At 36.3% G+C, this 22,499-nt stretch overlaps 1 long non-coding RNA gene across 5 annotated transcripts in view; it reads right to left on the minus strand.

Moving 5' to 3' along the window:
- The window catches only part of LOC108388481 (uncharacterized), a 44,228-nt gene that overhangs the window by 18,589 nt on the left and 3,140 nt on the right, over nucleotides 1-22,499 (minus strand). For 3 of the 5 annotated variants that reach the window (XR_005055887.2, XR_005055891.2, XR_012128268.1), the window contains exon 2: nucleotides 893-1,035. This is a non-coding gene — a long non-coding RNA (uncharacterized lncRNA). Of the gene's footprint in view, nucleotides 1-892; nucleotides 1,036-15,272; nucleotides 15,480-18,980; nucleotides 19,320-22,499 lie in introns of those variants that run through there. The other 2 variants (XR_012128269.1, XR_012128270.1) reach the window with 2 other exon arrangements.

The following is a 22,499-nucleotide window of genomic DNA, read 5'->3' on the forward strand; positions in this document are numbered from 1 at the left end:
AAATTTAGGCATATAGAAGTTCTCTGATACTAAAGTAAGACATGATCTTTAGATACAAACTTTAAAGAGCAAAGAATAAAAAGAAAAACTTTAGTAGCCACCCGCAGTCTCACATACGGAGTTGATTACAGATAAAATTTTAGTAAATTTCCTTGATAGTTTTGTACATATACAAATTTTATGTTATTGAGTTCTTAATATATAAGCGTGCACAAATAATACAGCTTTTTCTGTATTTTTTCATTTTTAGATCATTAGAAAGTGTTGGCAAGAATCATTTTAATGTTTCATAATCCCCTATTGTATATCCATGCCATGATGTATTTCATCATTTCTTTATTATTGGACATTGAAGCAATCTTCACATTTCCACTGTTTAAATAATAAAGCTCTATGTAGTAACAAAAGTTTAGAAACAATCTAAAAGTTTAATAGTATGAAGGTTTAAAATGGAATACATCTAGCCATAAAAATTAATAAAAGTTCTATAGTGCAATAGAAATACACTTATGATGCAATGTCTACCCATACTTGCTATTCAGAATTCAGTTCTTCTAAGAAACTTTGTCTGGTACGTTACATTGTTCCAGTTTTTAAATGTTCATCTCACTCCCTTTTAATAAGTAAGAATTCAGGCTTTTCTGTGCTCTGTACTTCAGTTCTAGACCGCCTCTTTTTCAGGCCCCCTGTGGCACCCAGGATATGTTAGTTATATTACTGACTGAGTAAATCTGCTACTATAAATGAAGTAAGATTAGCAAAGCTTTGCTCATGTTCTCTTTTTCTTCTAGTTAGTTGTTTTTCTTTCTCTTGTTAACATGTAGATATTCTTTATTCTTGGGCTTTTGAGGGAAGAAAAAATGATTTTCAAAGGATTTTGAAAATATACCACCTTAATTTTATCATGAAGTTACAATTAAAGGTCAACAGTTCACTGTGAGGAAGTCAACACTATGGATGTAGTTGACTCCATTTGCCTTGGCATACGAAACGTCAGAGTTCAGCTCAAGAACCAGCATTGCCATCAGATGACACCTGGGGAAACAGATGGCAGTCAGACATGCTTTTAGCATTAACACCAAATCAGAATAGAAAATAATGCCTAACATCTTTCTTGAAAACAAAGAGAATTTACTAAAGCAGCTTATAGACTATGAAAACCAGGTTTCATTTCAGTAATAATAATCTGATAATTTTTTTATGTCTGTAGTGGTTAAAATGTCCCAAGAAATGATATACAAGATGAAGTTAGATGAGAAGTATAAATTCATTTTTCATCTTATTTGAAATAAGGTACACTATTTCATAGTGCTCATTCTCTCTCCTTTTGTGTTTTATCCAAGTGTCCAGCAGGATGGCTGTGCTATGCCCTGTAGAGCTACACTTTTGCTGCCCAAATCATCCCAAACATCCAGATTTACTTGGTCTGTGCATAGTCTAGCAAAACATCTATACTCTGCTTGTAACTGTCAACAGAAAGGGTGCCCCATGGTCACACATGAGGGCACAAGTCACCCAAATCAAAGGATAAGGAAGAGATGGGATATTTGTTATTCCTGTCAGTGTTAAAGAGAAAGATTTTTGCCTTCCCTTTTCTACAATTATGTATGGCACTGCCCAGCAGACTTTGAAAGAAAGCAGAAAACTTAAAAATGAAAGAACATGGAAAATGTACCATAAATATTACTTCTTTTGTTGAATAGATTTTGCAAATTATAAACAATTTCACTGTTTACATGACTGTGTTATATAAGCCTTGCATGTCCACTTATGCATGCACATAACTGTTCCTTCAGGGAAATAGTATCTTCACTTAAGGGTAAGGAAAGAAAACACTATTTCTCTTCCTTAAAAACAAGGCAATGAGCGCTGGAATAAAAGAAGACTTCTGTTTTTTTTGTTTCCTCAATTCATGAATGCATGCATATACACACACATGCATATACAATAGTGACAGATGTAGAGCTTTAAAAGGTTTGGGGAAAGCCTGGCATTCTCAGTAGCCCACATCATAAATTAAATGCCTTGCTTTACACTCTCAAGTTAGTTTTTATGGAGTTAATATTTCCCCTACTGCTCTTATATCATAATTTTGGTCACTAAATATCCCATTGGACTGTGAATTTCTTAAATATAGAGACAGTATCTCATTCACCATTGTAGCTACCACACAGTTCAAAAATGTGAATCCCATGCCAACTATGAAAAGAAAATTCTACTTAACTTAAAATTTTGCTTATAAATTATTTTTAGCATATATAAAACCAACTTATTAAAGATTAATGCTTATGAACTCAAGTTTATGTAATCCTATTCTATGAATTACATCTCTGATTTTAAATATTTTTCTCTGATTTGAGTCTATTTTGATTCTTAAAAGAATTCTCAAAAAGTAGTTTTTGATTTAAAATACCACTATTAGTGTAACATACCCAAAATGGAACTTTTCAAATAACAAACCAATATGTACTTAGAGCTATCAAAATACCCTGTATGTGAATAATGTTTGGTAATGTTCACTGAGTACATACATTGTACCAGGATCTTTGCCATTTCACAGAATATTTAAAACCCCCCAGCCTGTTACAATAATACCCACTTTATAGAAAAGAAAAACTAGGCCTGAAATGGTTAATAACTGTCTACTATAACAACATATTAATTAGGGCTAAAATTCTAAACCTCTTTTAACTGATTCCAATACTTCCACTCTTTCGTACTTGGCTGTATTGTTTGCTTAATAATAATTGTGTACCTCTCTGACATTCTCTGATTCCACCCCTATATGTGCCAGCAAATTGAATTTGCCTATATCCCTATCTTCATAGCAGCCTAGAGGAAAAAAATAAATTAAATAAATAACTTTTTTTTCAATGAAGTATAACTGGTATATAATATTATGTTGGTTTCAGGTGTATAACACAGTGATTAACTAATTACATACATTAGGAAAAGTTCAACACAATGACTAGTTACTGTCACTATACAAATTACGAAAATCATACATACTACAATGTTTTTTACCATATTCCCTATATTGTGCTTTTCATTCTCATGATTTACTTATTCAAACAGAGTAATTTTTAACTTAATAAATCTGAATGATCAATGTTGGGATCAAAAACCTATGGACTCTTTAAATCAGATTTTAACTGAGGCAAATATATTTATTTGGATAACACTTATTGAGCACCTACAATTTGTGAAGCGTTCTCTACATATAAGCAAATTCATAATTTTTTAAATGAAACAGAGTATTTATATTATGCCAACAGAATAATACATAATAGGATTTGGCTTGCTGGGTGTGGCCAATTTTCACATAAATCTGCAACTCTCACAAGTAAATAAAACAAGCAATTTTTTAAATAAAAGTGAATGCAACAGAAATTTTTTTTAAAAAGGCAATCATTGATGATAATATAGAAATGTAGACACTAAGTCCTCTCGAGGGAGGGAAACACAATAAATTCTCCCACAGAATCATGGGTTTATACTTGATCTTATACAATGGTATGGAAATGTAACAACCACAACTAAGGACAGTTTTGGAAAGATCACACCATCAATAATTGCTATTAATGCTACAGAAACATGCAATTCAAAACAGATACTTCTACATGGAATACTTAGATTTTACTCTAAATTTGTGCATCTTTTACAAACCTATCAGTAAATTCATGCCACTGAGCATTGTGGAGGTCTGGACATTATACCACCAAAAAAGAATGTCGGCAATAAATGTACCACGTTCAACATTCTGACATCTGTACCCCGGGTATTAAATCTAACCCCCATATATTTACCCTTTTTCAGAACAAAATAGCCAAGCCAACAGACTTTGGCCAAGGGTACTTTCTCCTTAAAGATATCCTCCCTGATACAGACTGTATTTTTATTCCTTTGCATTAAAAGAACATTTTTTTTAATTAAGCAACTACTAGTGAAGCAGCAACATGACGGTGTTCATAGAAGGCCAAATCCCGCGTCTAGAATTCATCTGCTCTATAAACGGGCAAGTTACTGTCTGTACTTCGGTTCCCTTCATCTGTAAAGTGCAGATAATGGTACCTTCCTCAAGGAGCTGAGTGGATGGGTATGAAAATGTAAGTAGAGCCCTTATCACCATGCCTGACACATAGCCAGCCCTTAGGTAACATTACTTTCATTTCTAACAGTCAGCAGTGATGAAAATGGGGGCTACAGCTTTCAGTTATGTAAGATGAGAAATTCCTGGAGATCTGCTGTACAACATTGTGCCCAGAGTTAACAGTACTGTATGGCACGCATAAAAATTTGTGAGGGTAGATCTCATGGTATGTGTTTTTACCACAATAGGGAAATAAAGGGTATCCTGAGTTGTGATAAAGGAGTTAGGTCAATAGTAGAAATATATGCTTTCTCTACATTCCATTTGTTCTTACTAAATCCCAAAGAGACCCAAAAGATACTTTCAGAGTACACCAGAGTTCAAAGGTCTCTGACACATTGGGCCAATGTGTCTCCCAATCTGTGAGCTGCTGTATGTTAGAGAAATTTTATGCCCTGAAGCAGTTAGGGCACACAATAATTCATAAGTGTGACTTCCGGGAACACCCACTTTATACAATACCAGCAGTAAGCATCCAAACTCCTGGGCTGTAAAATACAAGGATAATAGAACCAACAGAATGAGGATTTTAAAGGAGTTGTGATTCCAGCAATTTCAAAACTATGTTATCTAATTAACACTCCTGTCTCTTCCCAAACATCTATTTCTCACATTGAATAGGAGCATATAAATTGGCTTTGTGGGATGAGGAAAAAATTTGTGGCCCTCCTAAATTAGAATGGTGACACTGGGCTGTTATAAAAATAAAATAGGGGCAAAAAGGAATAACAGTCACAAGAACTGGAAATGCATAGCAGAATGATTTTAAGTTTTTGTCATGCATTCTGTCATTATTGATCATACACAGATAAGACTTCCTCTAGGAAAAATGTCTATAAGCATATCTGCTCACAGTTTCAGTCCTGAATTCAGTAACATCACTGGCCTTATAAAATAAGGGAGAAATCTCCACATCCTTCAAATGAAGACCATGTTGATTAAACACTTAAAACGGGAAAGAGTCAGGAAGTGACAGGTTTTAAGTTGACCATTTCAGGCACTTAAGAGTGCCTTTAAGAGTCTTTAAGGTTATTTCTTTTTCCTTGAATGAGAACATAAATGTAAAAAAACGAAAGCCGGTAGTCTTTAAGAGACTTTGAACTACTTCCCTGATATGAAGATTTACTGTGAAATTTTTCAAAATCTCCATATTTCTGGACCTTTTAAATATTATTAAATTACTTATTACCATGACATGACTTTTTTACTGAATATTAATTTTAAGGTATTTAGAAAATAGCAATACATAAATAAAAATATTTTAACTTAAAGATCTAAAAGAGACTCTTTGAAAATATAAAATCAGCATTCTTGATATGCTTTCAAATAGATACGTACATTTCAGTACCTATCAAATACTTAATAAAAGATGACTCCTCAAGGCAATTTGCAAACTATGGTTTCATCTAGATATATGTCAGTGTAAATCACGAACCTTCAGTTCACCGTTTTTCCAAACAAGTATGCCATAATCTTTGTTAGCTCTGTTTCTGTGAGGCCATCATAAATCTACCACACTGCACTGTCTCCTCAAAACACAGTCACAGATTCACAGACTTGAAAGTATAGTAAACTATACCTACAGCAAGTCTGTATCAAAGTAAGTAATCTCCTTCACCTGTGAGCATATTTCATTCTAACAAAATCTTAATAGATGCACCCATCATGCTTAAAAGCTACCCCATATTGTCAAACTTTATTGAAAGCCACCTTTACGTTAGGCTGGAAACATGAAATGGGAATGGACACTCCTTTTAATGTGTATACATACATGGTTTGCATATAATCTCTACTCAATTAGCCAAGGTGGATTTTGGTGAATTGAATGCAAACATAGATTCAAATGGCATAAAAGGTTTTTCTCAGTTTGCCACTGCTGATATTTAATTTGCTTTGATCTAAACCTGCTAACATTACCCAAGTGGAAGGAACAACTAAGATTCATTAGTTTAGGTTTATTTCTAGTACAAAACGTGTCTGCTAAAAAGAAAAAGTAACAAAATGTATAAAATCATTTAATTAGTCTTCAAGCTTAAAATGGTATATTAAAATCAGATAAAAAATTTTAAACCTTTCCCTTTTCTGAAATTATAGTCTATAGTTTTGTATTTATTGAATGCATTCATAGCCTCCCTCAGGATGCAAAATGTATGGAAATATATGTGCATTACTAAAGAAAGAACTAAATTTATTCTTTCCCCACATCATGCTCTTCCTTGCAGTAGAGGTTTTTAATTCAATACAGAGCTAGAATGAGATGGAGCCAATTTCCTGGTCTATATGTGTGACAAATGCTGAAAGTGGCACAAGATTAACAAATTAGTTGAAGTATAGATCTTAAAAGATTTTTTTCTGTGTCTCTAAATCAAAATTCATACTTTATTTGAAATTCAGATGAAAAGATGGGATGTATAACAACACACTTAACAGTTTTTTGAAAGCAAATATTTTTATTTGTAAGAAAGCTTAAAAAGATTGTATATTTGGAGTATGAAATTATTTTAATTGTAATCTAGTGCTTTGGCTTAATAACTTCACTGTGTGGTTTGGTAGAGATGAGAAATTCTTTTCAAAAAAAATAGTTATTCCCAAAATAAAAGCATAAAATGAAAATAAGGGGTAAAATTTATTTATTTCTGCATTTTATGGGTAAGAATAATCTTTAAAATGTTAGGTCCTAGATAAATATGCTTACTTTTTTAATAACATTTCTTAGTTTGGTTTTAAGTAAAAACTATCAGGCTTGGCAGTTCTACCCAACCTCAGATCATGTGCTTGATATAATCCAGATATCTGACACCAAACAATAAAAACATCTGTGAAAATAGAAGCATGTAACAGTTGTCAAATTGTTTAATTTGGGAGAAAATGGCTATGTTTGATTATCATATGTGCATTAACTGATTTCTCTTTGTTGAGAAATATTACTTTGGAATTTTTTTTTAAGAAATCAAACTTATGATATGAGAGAGCTTTGTAAAAGGTATTCTGAAATAATGTGTCTTGGATTTGGCTCACTCGCTCATGTTTCGAGCCTTGTCATAGTTCACCTGTTTTGCTTGGGCTTAAATTATATAAGAAACACAGCATTTTAAAGTGAGCACAGTCTTACTTGTGGTACCCAAACATGATAACATGCTTAAAATTCAAGAAGAGTTCTATGCAGGTTGTATGTCTCAGTCACCCAATCTGCTTCCACATATCTGTTCATGTTGACAGACTATGTCATAATACATCAACAGAAAGATCAGCACAGAAGAACAAAATTTCATCACCTGACAGCAAGAGGAAAACTGATTTTCAGTATTAAATTAGTAAAAATATACCATTACTTCACTTCCAATAAGTCTACCACCTTTAGCAAATAAGGTGTCTGCTGTAACCACAAGTATATGCAGAGGCAATCAGGTTTGTATCTTAGTTATCACCATTTGTCTGGCGGCATGTTTTCATTCTATCTTTCATATGTTACTTTATTTTTTTGTGTCTTGGAAGCAACTCAGAGAATTAAAAAAGATTTTTTAATGAAACCTATAGCATTACATTTATAAAAATATATGTCTGCCAAATGTTTTGAGGGCAGTCTTTCCTATACTAATCGCCAGCAGAAACATGCTGACCATTGAAATGGAAATGAGTATTTAAAAATTAGGTACCTTTTTCTTATAACATCTTGCTCTGTTTGGATTTCAGAAGAAATTCAACAATACCTGTAATAAATAATGTCTTTTGCAGCCTAAGGCATCATCTGCCACTTAGGCTTTAATTTTGCCTCTGTTTGAACGTCCTACAACATATGCACTTCTCTTTTGTCTATTATCCTAGAGTTGTGCTATTCCCAAATATTGACATCATCTACTTTTATCAGCATTAACTGCTCTGAAGCTTCCCAGGCTCATGCTCAGCTCTATTTCTTCCTATTGATTATCTTCCTCACTCCAGCAGGTAGCTAGCCAGCGAGGCTGTCCTGAGAAATAGCTTCCAATGACTTTATACGCACAATTTACACGGAATTGTTTAAAGAAGATATTAGCCTCAATACAAATCAGTGAACCTCATTTAGTCAATACTGCACAATTCCGCTGTTGGCACCCTGTCACATGCTAGTCTTTACCGTCAGCTGCTGGACCCAGTCTGCACATTAGCCATAGTATTTAGTTTCATATTAAAATGAAGCTGTGTTTTTTCGCTTTTGCTTTCCTTTTTGAAATATTTTCAGTATACTTTTTACATCACCTCACTGAGCCATGTGATAGTAATATATTTTGAAATATAAAAACCTGAGATTAAATGTTTGATTTTTGACAGTGTTCTTAAATATAATAAATTCAAAAGGAAATACTGTTAAGTAAAAATGGAGTGTTTTTCATTAAGTCCAATCAAATGGTAGACAACAAAGGATCTTTTATTTGAGAATATGAAGTGAAAATGAAAACCAGAAAACCTTTACTATGAAAAGGTCCAGCTAAATTATGTTAGAAGGAGGTCTCCAGATTGAGCTTGGGTGTTTCTTTTGCTAAAAGGGAATTAAACGAAGATATGCTATGAAGAAATATTTTACAAAGAAGCAAAATTTAATGCTTTTTGGAGATGAAAATAAAGTCTAAGAAAAGTTGGCTTTGAAAATAATTCTAAAGAAAGATCACATATGAAAAAAATTGCCACAGTATCTGATCTTTTCTTATAATCATAACAGGAAAATGTTTGGGAAAAAGTAATGTTAGTCCCCTCTTCTCTTCCATGGCAGTACTGTAAAATCTAGGGGGAGTGTTTACATTTCAGAATTACCCCTCCCTAAACTACTGGTTTATGATAGTTAATGAGATGATATCCAAATGTTTAAAACAGGAAAATTCAAATGAAAATCTAAATGTGAAACATAATATAATGAAATAACTAAGCAATATAATACTACTGTGAATGTTTGTACAAATATTGCAAAATGAATTGCAATACATTAAAATTCTTCAGTGGTTGTGTAATTCATAAGTGAAGGTTTATGAATAAAAGCCCCAGCTATCAAAAATGGGATCTTTATATCATATTAGCCTAAATTTTTTAGTTGAAAACATTAACAACATCTTGGAGTGCATCCTGAAAAGTTGTCATTAAATCTATTTGCATATTTCTTTGTAAACTGAAATTCAAGGTAAGAATAAAGCATACTTATCAAAATAGCCTTTTTGTTATTAAATGCATCCTCTAGCTTTAATGGCTGAGTGGCAGAAAGCTTTGGGGAATATGAGTGGTAGAGAAAATAGTAATTTCAGTTTTGGAGATTTTTAAGGACTCTATCTTTTTTCTGGGTAAAAAGTAGGAATTGATCAAAATGACAATTTTAAACGAATGGTAGTAAATAGCATTTTGAAAATTAACATAGGAAAACAATTAAAATAAAATTACATAATGAATTTTGTAAATATTTCAGTATTTTCTCTTTTTTACCATAAAATGTTAAAGGTGATTTTTGTATGACCTTTGCTTTCATTTATTTTCTCTTTAAATATCACCAGTTGGGAGCAGGAACTCTGAAGCCCAGGTAGAAAAGACACACGAAAAGATGGCCAGTGTATCCAGCCTGTACATCTTCTCACACATTTATTGCAAACTGACACTCATATAACAGCCTTTTTTATCACAAAGATTCAACAAAGAACAATTCCAGTACCAAGGAAAATCATACCCCAGGAAAGAGCGAAATGCCATAACTGCATATTCAGGCTGCATAAATGCAGGTATGGCAAGGATAATTGTCATATTTGTGCATGACAGCATTTTACCACTTAAAGAAGTCTATAATCTAAAAATGGTGGTATTTAGGGATAATTGTATGTATGTATGCATGTATCACACATTACATGTAAAGCACAAATATAAATTCAAGCACGAACCGAAATGCCCATTATTAGTCTTTTTTAGTTTAAAATACTCTGATGAATATGTATCTATATATTAAGTGTATCTCTACCAACAAAAGTGTATGCTTAAATAAAACTGTATGCTTTATATATTCACTTAACATAGAACATTCTCAATGAATCAAGTATGAGCACAAACAAGGCACACTAATTAAGATAGATCTTTTAAAACTAACAGTGGCAAAATAGCCCGATAAACATTTCAGGTACGTAAAGATGCTGATATTCTTTCCAAAATAACTTTCTAAATTAAATATTATACTAATGTAAGTGAATGTTGTTTTCAAATTATGTCAAAATATAACATTTTCAATCAGTGATGTTTCATAGTAACATTCAAAGGAAACTAACTGTTGAAAATGTAGTCTTTGATTAAATTTACAAAATATAAAGGAAAAACATTTTTGTTTTCTCAGTTTATTAAGATCCATTTAGAGGAAAACATTATTCTGGATCTATAATTTTTATAAACCTTATGAACATTCATATTTGTGTGATGCAATTAAAGACTAATATTTAAGATTTATAAATAACTAATATTTAATAATAAGATTTATTAAATATATCTTATTAAATATGTAATTAATAAAATATTAATTAAAAATAAATTAAATCTTATTTATTTTAAACTCAATTCCTATTAAGCTATGGTGCCCATTCTCCATAGATTAGCAAGATGATACCAAAAATCATGCATATTATTTCATTGAATTCGTTTAGTGAAAAGTGCTACACTTAGCCCAGATAGTTCAAATAAAGGAAATCTTTTTTCCATAAATATTCTGAATAGTATAATCTAGTCAGAAAGAATATTTTACACTAAAAGTTAACTTTAAAAGTAATAATACTGAATTCTATGGGATATTATCCTTTTTAAAAATATAAACTTATTCAAACTAAGCACACACATTTTGTCAGGAAAACATTTTTTTATCATCAAAGTAAACTGAAAATAAACCCATTAAGGTGAATATTACATGGCCATCTATGTAATTATATAGCTTTTAAAATATGTAAACATATCATTTAATCCTAATTTTACATATTTAACAATATATCAATCAGTATTAGATGATTAATTTTTATAAAGTGGAAATATTTTAAAATATCATCTAACATATCTATCCAAATTCTATCCATGTATGTTATGATATAACATAGCTATATCATTATACACATTGTCTATATATGTATTTTGTGCAGAGAAGGAAAGCATCCTCACAGTCTAGAATAAAGCAATAAGGGGAGTGTTTGTGTGTGTGTGTGTGTGTATAAAGATGGAAGAAAAGAATTGGTAGCTTTACAGAAAGGTATTAAAGGAAAAATCGTAACATATTTGAAAATAAATATGAAGGCATTATGTTATATAAGGAAATATCATTGATAATTCTTCTCCACTTCCCTTTCTATTATTCCCTACCCCCCTCATTGTCTGTGTGTTTGGCTGCTAACAAGAAAATGAACATTGGGATGAAAATAAAAGGTAACTGTATAAAAACTTTGAAAAGGTCACTTTGGTTAAAATTACTAAATTAGAATTTAAATCCAATTGGATTTCCTTTTTTTGAAATATGAAATAGGAAGCCTATAAGGTGGGCACAAGAATCACAACATATTTGAAATTTTTCAGTTTAGAAAATTTTCCCATGTATTTATAACACTAGTACCCTAGAATATTGTAAAATATTTTAAAGGTATGTACAAAAATATTACGAAATAAACCTGAAGGAGTTATCTTTGTAGAATCAAGATCAAGACTCTAAGTAAAGACAAAGTTCCTTATCATTTAATTCAGATATAACTGTTTCAAACCTCCTACTATTAATGGTTTTTATGTATATCTATTTGTTGGTTTTTCAAATTCATCATTTTTTTCAATATTCTTGAGTTGAAAAGGAAATAATAATTGCATATCGAGAATTTAAACAGCTACTTCTTGACCACCTCTAAGGTTATGCATTTAAAGAGTTCTCACCTTAGTTAGTGCTAACATTCAGGTGATGCTATTAAATGTCTTCCACAGAGAAGAGTCCCTTATAGAGAAGAACATTTACTAATAACTGACTACCTAGATTCCTGAAGCCTTCAGCCTAAAAACATATTTCTATATAAAAAGAACCTTATTTAGTATAAGGGCAGCAATGTCACTGTTTGTCACAAAGTTGACAAACATTAGTAGACAAAAAGTTACCTGTAACTCCCAGGTGGACATATTCAGGCCCTTTTCCTAGACACTTAATGAAGATAAAACTATCCCAGTCATTGCCTCCCTTAAAGATGGTCAGCTAATGATACGATGGCGTCAAAGCCAGATAGGGGAGAGGGAATAGGCGGGAAGGAGAGAAGAGTACTTTATTCTTGGCTCCACAAGGGTTGAGGGCCTGATTATTTTTCAGTATAATCCAGCCACCCTCTTCTCATGCTTAGCTGCACTGAGTGACACTATTTGTGATGCCCAGTGTGCTGAGACTGAGCAGGTTGCTGTCAGTTTAAAAATGACTATAATAAAAGTGACCATGAAGATGGATCTTGTGATTTTGCGTTTCTAATCAGTCATCTGTGAAGAACACTTTTGCTTTGATTCAGCAGACTGGTGACAGCCGTGATTGATAGTGCATGAGGATGAAAAAAGGTTATTAACCGTTTTCCTATTAAGCTCAATGTATTACCCCTCTAGGTGCATCTCATACTTTAAAGTACTTACTCAGGTAAGGTCAAGAATGAACTCTATGGAGATGGCATCCATTCTGCTGAAAATGAACGTGGCATCCTTGCACTAACTTCTTTTTTTAATTTAGCATTTAAGCTACATTTAATTCCACTATCTTATTCATTAGTTAAAAGAGAAGTTTCCTCCTTCCAGTAACATCCATACTGAAAGCAGTAAAGATATAAACAGCTTTCAATGTAAAGACTTGAATGTAGAAGATAACTAGCAACATGTGTGTGGCATGTGCATAAACTTATATTTAAGCAGATGGCTATATGTTGTATAACCTGAGGGGTATTTCCAAGGGCAGTCACAAAAACTGATTTATGATTAAAAAATAAATGTGTGTATACTTTATGCAAAAATTGTTTTAATTTTCAATAAACTGTACATAGCAAGCTTATGATGAAAAAATAACAATTTCTAAGAAACTCAAAGGATCTAATGGAATATCTAGGTACTTGTTTTCATTTAAATGCAGTGCATTAATTTATGAACACCCTCATTTTAAATTTTTAAAGTCAGATATATTGCATATAGATGAACATTTGAATGACAGTATCCATTCATGTCTTGGACTAGCATGCATACACAAATGGTATCATACATCCCAAGGTAGTTAAAGTTTTCAAGTAGCTAGGGATATAACATTCCTTAAATGAATTATAAAATTTTAAATGTTATCATGTTGCCTGTGTTTATTTATTCTTACTGAAGCCAAAAAGTACTGAAAGATTTGTATATACTTCACTTCTCTTATAAAACATTTTAAATTTACAAGTTTGGTCCAGGGAGATAGCAGATTAAATATATATGTATTTTAATTTACAATTATAGAGTTGTATTTCTTCTTATATTTTCCACTGTGAGTGCTCAGTACATGTCAAATGTAATGTGAAGTAGCCAAAAATTTTTCAGGATATCAATAACTTGGCATTGAGGTAACCATTTAAACTATAACCAAATTACGACTGTGTGCCTCGCGGTTCTTCACTGAACAACTCTGCAGAGTGGCACAGAATAAGAAAATGTTATCAGAATGTTATTAGAGTCTCAGTGCAGGGAAAAATCATATTATTTCCAAAAGTTTTCTCTTGTATATCGTGACCCGTTTCTCCAGTGTCAGTTATTATACTCATTTTTGGTCTGTAATAAATTATATTTTGAAAATGTACTGTTTTAATATTAGGATCCATCAACAATGAAATACAGAGAAAATAAGGAAATGAAGTTCAAGATTTCATTGAATTTCTCTAGAACCACAAAAATTGGCTCTCTATCCTACTCTGCTTAATATTGTTATTGCTGTTTTAAGAAACCTCTCCAGTTTTTAGTATTTTATGCTTGCCAAGTAAAATTTAAATACACACTGAAAGCCTTTTCATAAAAAATGTTAGATTATATGAAAATTGTTGATTTAGCAAATTGTGTTTACTTGGAGTGGTCTTAAGGGTAGATTTTAGAATTCATAAAAGATTTCCTCCATGTGACACATTAACTTCACTATTAAATGGATTTCTCTTCCTGTCCTATACACTTGAACAGATGAACTTGCTTTCTGAAATTAAGAAAGCAACAGTGAGATAGGTGATATAGAGTGATATATGTTAAATGATAGTATTCTATACTCTTGCACAAATACTTGTTAAAGGTTTTACAAGGCAATAATGAGCTAATAGGTAATAATATGTTTTGTGTTGCTCAAAAACATTTTGAAATCAAAAAGGAAAAATGCAGTTTCAATCTATCTTATTAATTAACAAGATGCTCTAAAATATTAGTGAAAGTCCTATCTTCTTCCACCTGACTAACTGGAAGTTTCTTAAGGAAAATGAGGAAATGCATAAACTGAGTAGGCCCAAGAGGAACACACAGATTTCTTAGTTACTCCTGGCCTTCTCTCCTGTTTCTTCCTTTGCAGAATCAACATCTAGAACATGTTTTACACACAGCACACATTTTAGGAAAGAACAAGGCAAAGACAGTTTCAAGTAAAGTTTAGGTCACTTTCAAGGCAATCAGTTAGCATAGCTGAAATTGATGTTGAGCCATCTTATTAGTAGAATCCAATACTGCAGGTAGTGAAAGATAAAAATGCAACATTTTCCTCTATCCTTTTCAAACTCCAGAATAGAATGTTGCATTATTTTTGTTCAAGAAAGTGATAGAATGATGAAGGAAAAACCCGCATCTAATGCACACCCCTTACATTTGATTCTGAGACTACTGGGACTGGGTTCATCATCTGCTGGGGCACAAGGTATCTTGAGTTTATAATATTTAGGACTTTGATTACTTTAAGCTTGAAACTCTCTTCCTCAGCTCTTCCAATCCTATGTGCTTCTCCCTCCTATCCCTCCTCCTCCTCTTCCCTCTTCCTCTCCTCCTCCAGACTATCTAGGCGACAGAGGGTAGGAGTATGAACTGAGTGGTGCACATCCGTGTAGCAAAAACTTGGAGGCTGACAGCCACTGTCCAGTCCCAGACTGTGTACCTGAGAAGAGTGGCCACTCGGCTCTTCTGCCCAGCCCACTCCTGCCTGCAGTGTAGCTGCTGTCACGCCAGCCGGGGATTTGATAGGCTTGTCGGGTTGCCATGGTGTTGACTTCTTGCCTCTGAGGAGCTGCCCAATGACTGGAGGTCTGGGATTAAAGCGGGAAGAGGCAGCGGCCACAGCGAATTTCAGCGGCAGCTGCAGCAGCTAGAAACCAGAAGCCAGAGAACTAGGGCCTTAGACAGCGCTCCCCTCGCGCAGCCGGGCGGCCAGGGGGGGTGGTGTGAGAGCGGGGACCACTGGAAGCCAGAGGACACAAGGGAGAGGTGTGAGCCCGCTCAGGGAAAACTCACAAGTACTCTGCACCCGCTGAGAAGAAAAATCTTCCAGAATTCGTTATTATTCCCACAAGATGTTACCTGGGCGGGGGTGGGGTGGGGGTGGGCCTGGAGTAAAAGGGTGTTACAAGGGACTTAATTGGGTGATACGCTCCCCCCATCCCGCACCCTTCCTTTAGGCAACGAAGTAATTCGACAAATACAGGCGCTATACGAAGAACTTTAAATCACGTAAAGTAAGTTATGCAGAGAAGAGAAAGTGCAATTAGACGGTAACCGAGGAAATGCCAAGAGTTGCCTGGGCCGGCGGAGGCGGTCGGGAGTGGGGAGCTAGCGAGTGCGTGTGCAACGCACACCCCCAGACGGAAACTGTAAACTGGGAAATGAAAGGGAAAGAACCGCTTCTGGGATAAATTAGTAGGTAGGTGAAGGTTACGCAAAGAAGAAAAGGGAAAGTAAAGCTGTTAAAAGAACAGAATAAAACCCTCGGGAGTTCAACTCGAAATTCCCTTCTACCTCCCCAATCCAAGGGGAGGAGGAGGAGGAGAAAAAGAGTGCATTCTGGTGTGATGAGAACTCTGGAATGTCTGGAGGAAAGGATAGAAGTAAGAGGGTAAGAAGACCCGGGTGCTAAATAATTGGCAGGAGAGAGAAATGGGGGAGGGGCGGGGTAGGAAAGAAATACCGGCGATTCACCGGCGAGGCTTACAGGGTCGGAAGAGTGAGATTCCTGTAGAAGAACTAGAAGGACAGAAGTTAAGACCTGTAGGGTAAAGGAAGAAGGAAATGACCAGTCAGTGAGAAAAAAGAGGAAAAAGATGTGGGCTGCTGACGGAGGGTGTGGAAAGGCAACCACAGTCAACGGGAAGGAGCAACTGCTTAGACAGAGCGCAGAAGGGCCGAGAACTGGAGCGACTGGGCGAAGGACCCGAGCCCCGCTGGGAGCACCCACGAACTGGAAGCCAGGTGCCTGTCGCCCGCGCCCCGGCTCAGGGCGACGCAGGGACTTTTCCCGCAAGAAGAGCTGCTCCTTCAGCCTGCCTGAGTCACGATTCACCGCTAGTCCCAAACAGACGCTTTAACTAACTACTTTACAGCCACGTTCATTGATTTTCTTTAACAAATAAACATAATACCCGTTACAGCAACACCTCCTCTTGCTGCAACTAGAATGCCATAAGCTCTGATTGCTGCATTTCTCCGGATAGCAGTTGTCCTATCTCCAAATAAATTATTTTCCTTCACTTAAAAGATCAAACGTGTGGTCACATTCAGGGTTGGGAGTCCCGTCTTCGCCACCCTCTATAATTTGGGAATCACCTTCTAGAATAAGTACAACACAGGTCCAGACACAAGTTTGTAAACCTGAAAGGGCTCACTGATATTTGCATATTAATTTTTACTAATAAGTAACTCAATTTGGAAGGAAAACCCCGACAAAGAAGGAAATTAACACTAGTTCGACAACCACACCTAAGCTACTTCTCCTGAGTTGTCTCTAAAAAAAAATTCTTTAAAAATAAAGTATTTATTTTAAAGTAGCCCCCCTTCAAGAGCGATTTCTGCTCGCGGTTCTTCTATACATGTCAAAGGGTTGTTGAATTATTCATTATTGTAATTACTATCATCATTGTCATTATCCCTTTCCATGTGGAAATAATTTTATTATCGTAATTTGATATCTGAAGAATTTCCTGTTAGTCGTTTGATAATCATTTTTTTCCTGCTGAAAAGAAAAGTTTTGTTTATAAATGAGATAGAGAAAATGTTTTAAATGCTTTGATGTTTGCTATAGATTTCCGTTTATCTAATCGATCGGAATGCCAATAAAATCGATTAAAGGTTTAGTGTTTTACAAACAACCATTTTGTGCTTTTTGATTTTACGTTCAGAATGATTTTAATAAAACTAATGCTTTCCTTAAACATTTCTCCTTTAAAAAACCCAAACCTTTATCGTTTTCCTCTTTATTATTAGAAATTGCTGCTTAAAGTTCTTCTAATAGGAAAATAAAAAATATATAAGCAATGGCTGCCATGGTTTAAATTTCATTCTCTTGTTGCTCAAGGTATTTAAATAAAGCCCTTTAAAATCTTGGTGAATTATATGCGATCATTCAGTGATTGCAGAATATTAAATTAAACTTAGATAAATCCGCATTGAAGGAGGCAGCACCCAATCCTGCATTTATTTCCCATTTTCTCTAACAGCATCACTGCGTTTCTCTCTTTGCAGTGACAATGTGCCAAATCTGGGCATTTTGAAAACATTTTCCATATGCTTTAACAGGGGACCGATAGACAAAGAAGAAAAGGAGATGATCTTTTTGCTCTGAGGTATATCTTCTTTAACCTTTTTCTCCTAGATTTTTATTAATAATAATTTTAAAAACTTTGATATTTAATTCTTTTTTTGTTTTGGCTTTCACCTTTTTTTACACCTATTGTGTAATTTATTCCTTATATGGAGTTTTGGTTACAATATAATGCAAAGCTATCACTTCTGTACCTTGGCAAACAACATTTGTTTCAAAATCTTTGACTCAGTTTCTGCTAGCTGCCTTTTGTAATTGAAGATGGATTTAATTATACATTTTGTAACTTAGATCAGATGGGCTGTTTGTTTGCTGTAGGATTTAATGGTGCTTTTGTCTGTAATACTTAGGGGTGTTATATACAGAGGTGGTGGCTTGTCTTCAACTGTGAAGATCTGCACTCTTGTCTTGGAAATGTGGATGCTTGGATGACTGTAATGTCCTGTTTTAAAATAATTATATTTGGTGGTCAGTGTTTAGTATATTGTCCATACAGCATTTCATTGACTGCATATAGATGTTTTAGGTTGAAAAAGATCACAACTTTCTCTTCTATTCAGTGAAATCACAGTTCTTTCTTTCTTTCTTTCCCCACTTGTCTATCTTTTCCCATCTGCATCGTTTTCTCTTAGAGCACTTCCCCAGATGGAATGTAAAATTTTGGTTGGGTATGCTTCCTGGAAATATCTCCATATGTTTTGAGAAGGGTGTGATCCTGGGTTTAGGTGGTGTTAGTGTGTCTGTGTGCTGGGGTTGGGGACAGGGGTGCAGTGGTGATAAGGAGTCCTCATTAATTTGCATAAGAGCTGTGGAAGTGCTTGTGAAGTTAGTCAAGTGCTATTGTTTAGGGAGAGTCCTGCCTGATTTTGTTTATAAACACTGGGCTGGTTGCCTGGAGGGAAAGGAGGTCACAGCGCTGTCTGAGCCCTGACCTCTGAAAGGCCAGAGGGTGTCTGACTTTTCTGTTTCCCGCGTCCCCCTTCCCTCTTCTCCTCCCTTAATCTTTCCCCCTCAGACCCTCTGTAACTCCTCCCCACTCCCCATTCCTTACCTTACCTGTGTCAAACTTTGCATAATGACTCCCCAGACACCCGCACACAAAAACACAGGTCTGAACCTCCAGGGAAAAAAAAGGAAAAGCAGATTTACTACAAACTAAAAGCCAGAAATGGACTTCAGTCTAGACAGAGAGAAATATACAAGGATGTGAAGTATGGAGATAGAAACCCAGGACGGGCCGGGGCCGGGGTGGGTGTGGTGGTGGTGGTGGGGGAGGCATTTTTATGATTAAAAAAGAAAAAAAGACTACAAAGGAGATAAGAGCCAGGTTGGGGGAGGGGAGGGAATCAGCAAACAACGGATTTAACTGCTCACCAATACTGCACACATATATACACACACTCAAAATACCTTTCCTTTTTAAATTTAATTTCATCTGGCTCACTCTCACCATCAAAGAGAGCGCCCATTCTGATGTCAAGTAATATTCTAAATCTACCCCCCCACACACACACACACTCCTATTTGTTAGTTCTCAAGAAAATAGACTTTTTTCATAGTAATGAGATTTGGCACTCTCCCACACTATTTCTTGAATTATTTCGCTGTAAATATGTGTTTGTGACACCTTCCCAAATAAGTCCTGCACTTTCCGATTCACTGTCAACTTGAGGTCTCACCCGTACACACCCCCACACCCAGCCCTCTCACCTCCCCACTCACACAAAATGACAGACATTGGTAGTCAGGTTTAAGTGTGTTTTGGAAAGGAGTTGCTGAGTTAAACAAAAATGTTAGTTAACAGACTGCCTTTGTTAAATAGCCCCCGGGTGGAGAAGACACAACAAAAAGAGGGAAGGAGGAGGGGGCTGAGGATCTGAAAGTGTCTGTGGTGATATAAAGGGTTCCTAACGCTGAAATCTTGTAATACCTCGTTTCAAACTGAGCTCATCTATAGACCCCGGAAGCGCGGTCAAAAGACTGGGAACCTTTTCCCCTTGGGCTGGGGTTGGTCTGAGCTGGAGGGACAAGAGGGAGTGGGAGGTGGGGTATTTATTAGTGAGTCGGCGAGGGTAGGGCGGGGGAACTGGGAACTGAATGCTGAAGACTCATTAAACCGATTGTAAAGCCCGGAGTGTCCGCGGCATAGATTTGGGGAATAAAATACGCCGAGGAAAAGTCTAGAAGTGGAAATTACCGTTTATCTCAATGTTAATTACTCCTTGTTTCCAGCACTCAACACCTAACCACCTGGTATCCCCGTTTGGTTCTCCCCTACCTCCGCGCGGGTGTCAGGGTCCGAGCGCTCCGGAGGGTGATCGGCTGGGGTAGCCCTGGAGAGTGCAGAAGAGGGTCTAGGGAAAGTTCTCGGTGCAGCACGGAAACCTCTGCTCGTTTCACTTGTTAGTTAAAAGTGGTCAAACGTTCGTGAGGGCGGCGGCTGGTTCGCGCAGAGTTTAGGGATAGCGAAATACTTGTGGGACACAATGGGTCAAAGGTTGACGGCACCGGGTCCGCAGAGACCCGAGAGGGGCAGCTGGGTTTTCTGGGGCGAGGAGCCAAAAGGAGGGCGCGAGGGGCCGCGGCGCAGCGGCGCGGCCGGGCCAAGCCGGGAGGATCGCGCCAGCCCCGCGCCCCGGAGCAGCCCGCTGGCGGGGCTCGGGCTCGCCCGCCTCGCCGCGCCCCTGCCCGCGGCGCCGCGCACCGCGCCTCCGGGCCCACCCCATGCAGACCTGCAGACGCAGCTCCCCAGCTACCCTCCTGGCGCTGGCGCGCTACAAGGCCGAGCCCTGGAGAAAACTCTTGACTGCGTGCTAGTTCCCCTCACTGCCCCTTCCCCTCAGCCTATTAACCCCGACCCTCACCCCAGCTTCTCTTTTTAGGAAAGAGGTGAAAGAAGACGAGGAAGAGATGACTAAAAAGAACACACGCAAGCTGGGAGGGGAATACTCGCTAGCAGAAGGGATTGCAAAAGTGGGCACCCCTCTGACACATCCTCCTTTTTGTTTTCTTACTTGGAGTTCAATAACTGCTCCCCCCCTCCCCCCCACCCCACCCCCACACAGAGCTGTATTTTCCAAGGAGAGGGTGGGGGACGAGGAGGAATGGCCACCAAATTTTTTAAATGGTTTTCCTGATTTGACGTTTGGTGTTTTGACATTAATGACATTAATGTTATTGATGATGTTTCAGGGAGAAAAAGCAAAAGAAAGGAGAACTTGAAAACGAAATGATCATCATTTCTCTATGCTTCCATGCCAGAAATAGACCCCTTTCTTCACCTGAGCTTGAAACAGACTTATTGTTCTCAGGTGTTTCCTTCATCATACACATTTACCCCTCTGAAATCGCAGGAAATGGTTTTTCCATCAGTGAGCTTGTACATGGAGCCCTCTCCCGCAAAGGGCTTGATCTTTTCTGATTTGAACCTGAAAGTTTCCCTGCCTTCATTTCCCCTCAGTCTCTTCAAAAGCCTCCACCCCCTTTCCCATACACACACCTAAAATAGTTTTTTTTCAAGCCAGAATTTTTGCTCTCTGGGGTGTTTTTCAGTAAACAGCAATGTTACATAAACACCTTCTTCACTTGCAAGTTACAGAGAATTTAAATTTTACTCTCTTGGGCATGTATGTTCCTTAAGGCACTAAACCCCGCTGAGGTGCAATCAGACACTGTTAGCACACTGGTGATACAGTTGCTGTGGAAAGGTGAGACTGTAAGCAAAGTAACTTTAAAATCTTAGAAAGCCATACACTTTGGGAAGATTTCTTGCCAAACAACTTTAAAATGGAATGGAGTCTTCAGAGAGGTGGATAATTTTCTTTCTGTTAACATTTAGTAGCCCTGGTTTCTAATACACTGGTACAGGCACTGACTCCAGACTCCTGAGGTGGTGATTTGCTTTTTTCTCTTAATAAAGACCATATCTAGATTTTATTCTCCACTCTGAGCCTCGACTTTCATTGTAACCTTAGCCAGCTGCTGTAGGCAACTAGCTTTCTTGATCTAGGCCTAGGTCTGCTCCTTTGAGGACTATACTTTTAGCCTCCCAGGTGTTTTGTTTGGTTTTTAATCCCATTTGCATCCGTTCTAGGATTTTCCAAGTGTTTCCTAGTAACACTAGGTTTCAGGCCTGGAAAGATGCATATCTGTAGCGTCTGTAGTTCCTAGTGCTTGTGTGATAAACCTCTCTGTTGGTATTTGGTAGATTTGGTGCTTAAGGCCTAAGACAAGGTTTTGAAGCAGATCCTGGCAATCTAGAACTTCAAAGGCCTGTCAACTCAAAAGCAGCTGACACCTCACCTGTCTAGGAAGCTGGACATTGCAAGTATTTCCTCTTTTTAGCTTGCTTGATTTATTACTCTCACCTTTTCTCTAGAATTTCTATTTTTGAAATATTGCATAGATGGTGTCTACTTGTGACCTGTGGTGTAGCAGTGTATCAAGATACTAAGTAGCAATGGATATATATATATATATATATATATATATATATATATATATATCCATACTGAATATATATATTCCATATTAGTAGGGGGTATTTAAAAGTATGTCTATTCCTAGTTTTAGTTA

This window comes from Manis javanica, chromosome 2, assembly GCF_040802235.1.
Source record: "Manis javanica isolate MJ-LG chromosome 2, MJ_LKY, whole genome shotgun sequence".
Lineage (NCBI taxonomy): Eukaryota > Metazoa > Chordata > Mammalia > Pholidota > Manidae > Manis > Manis javanica.